At 43.0% G+C, this 2,245-nt stretch overlaps 1 long non-coding RNA gene across 1 annotated transcript; it reads right to left on the bottom strand.

Annotated features, from left to right (window-relative positions):
* Positions 1–462: 462 nt before the first annotated feature.
* On the bottom strand, positions 463–1,551 carry LOC103370960 (uncharacterized). The gene is made up of 2 exons (XR_520913.1): positions 1,232–1,551; positions 463–1,086 (listed from the first exon to the last, which is right to left on the bottom strand). It is a non-coding gene; the product is annotated as an uncharacterized LOC103370960 (long non-coding RNA).
* Positions 1,552–2,245: the final 694 nt, after the last annotated feature.

Below are 2,245 nucleotides of genomic sequence, written 5' to 3'. Positions count from 1 at the left end.
ATTTGCCAGGTAAGTTTGTTGAAAAGCAGCTTTCATTATAATTTTGAGGAGCATCGAAGGGCTTGTGCTCCTGTCTCAGGTGCACATGCTCATGGGATGCCTAAAACTACCAAGTCACTTTGGTTTTAATGTTTTCACTGACAAAATCCCAACATAGAAATTGTTTTCTCACAACCCAGAAACAGTACAGCATTGTATACCGTACATGCAAGACCACTTTATTGTTAAGAGCACAAGAAACGCTCAATAAACATAGAGAAAAATAGCTGTTTGTAAAATCTTAACTGCTGCACTACTTTATTAAAATCTGTTGATCTGATGCAGTTTCCGTATTTTCCTTGCCTAGTTTATACCAACGGTAGATATCTATGCATGGATATGTCTTTGAGGACCGACAGTCACATTGTATCAGACTAAAAGAAGGACTACTTACTGAAATTCAAAGTGAGACATTATTCAGTGTTCATTTCAGCATTTCTTTAATTAGAAAAACTAAAATAAATTTCATGTTTCAGTTAGTCAGAACCCTATAGATGCTACTATATATAGTGTGTGTGATATATGTACATATATGTATATGGGGGTGTAATGACAGAACATTATTTATTTATATTATTCATTTATTATTCACACAGCAAAAGGCCTTTAAACAAACTCAAATACAAATTAAATAAAAATTTACAGAATTACAAATTTACCTAACATACCTTTCAGACAGACATTTCACTAGCCCACCAACACTCTCTTCATATTATGTGCCAAGAAGATGAGTTTGTCAACATTTTGAGCAACAGTGAACTCTTGGTTGGACCTGGCTCCGACGGTGGCCAGTTTAGGATAGCGGTCACACTTCTGTTTCCACCATCCAAGCAGGCCAGACTGTCCTATCTCTCGCTTGGCACTTTGATCCTGTTTCTCAGGGTGTTCATCATTGGAGTCCGACAGCATTCGCATGGATGTCTCCTGCTGTTTTATTTTTTTTGGCGGTGGCACAGCAGCGATATCCTCGCCATGCCTTTCTTTTGGCTCCTTTTCCGCCTCCCGAACCGCATGCCGCTGGTGCAGATGCTCAGCCAGGCGCACAACCTTCAAATCAAATAACATTTTTTTAGTGAAATCTCAAATCAAATGGGCTGTGCAAGATAAAGCAGTATGGCATATGAATAAATAAATACATAAATATATAATTTGATTCAATTTAGGTAATAATAACAATATGTAGTCGTCACACCTCAATGTAGAGAAGATCCTTCTTCCCGTTGTCGAGGAATCTCAGCTGTTTGCAACACTGGTCCAGTGCAGAGGAGGTGAAGGCTGGTGGGATCCAAACCTCTCAGCTGCCATCTGCTGTCGATCTCCGCGATCAGCGTCTCCTTCATCTCTGCGATGGCAGGGCTGTCATCCTCTTCAGGTCACAGGTGGTGTTTCTTTAGGTTAAAGAACATCTGCAGAGTAGCGGACAACGAGAGATTCTCCTCCTGAGACAGCAGTTCTGTCAATGTTATTCGAGGCCCCAGCCTCTCTGCTACCTCCTGTGCCAGCTTCCACTGGTCTGCTGTCAGGTCCAGAGCGCGATCACTTTTTCTTTGTTAAATTTGGATCTGACAAAACACCGGTCACTGGTCAGCTTTGTTCAAGCAGCCGGCTGACATTTCGCATGTCGAATTCCAACGAGTGGCGACATCCTGAATGAGTTTGTGTTCAGCAACATTCTGCTGCTCCTGTTTCTCATGAAGGACTGTTGTAGCCTTTGCACTTTCTTTTGAAGTGTCCAACAAGATTACAGGCAGCAGCAACTGTGTGGCGTATTCGCTCCTGTTTTAATGCTGTACTTATGCAGTACAGCTGTGTAACGTTTGCCCTGAGCAGCAGACCCCTTGTACCTGGCCCCATTTTTCTGCTTCTTTGGCCAGTGTCTCGGTACACAGCTTCATGTTGCTGGCGTTGTCGTGAACAAAGGTAACTCTCTTGAAATTTGGAATATTAAATGCCTCCACCGCTTCTCCGAGCTGTTGTGCTATGTTAAACCTGGTATGGCGTGCCTCCATTTTTACAGTTTCCAGCACAAAGTCACGGAGTTCCCACTCATGAGTTATGAAGTGACATGTGACAGCCATGTACGCCTCCATACTCACTGATGTCCAGATGTCTGAGTTGCGACATAGTCCCAGAGATTGCTGTGCTTCACAGAGAGCGCCTGTGAAATGCTGGCGCGATTGGGGACAGTGTACTCAGGCTCCAGCAT

This window comes from Stegastes partitus, unplaced genomic scaffold, assembly GCF_000690725.1.
Source record: "Stegastes partitus isolate 25-593 unplaced genomic scaffold, Stegastes_partitus-1.0.2 Scaffold1505, whole genome shotgun sequence".
Taxonomy (NCBI): Eukaryota; Metazoa; Chordata; class Actinopteri; family Pomacentridae; genus Stegastes; species Stegastes partitus.
Note: the sequence above shows the minus strand (reverse complement) of the source record. Positions and strands in the feature narration are given on the sequence as shown.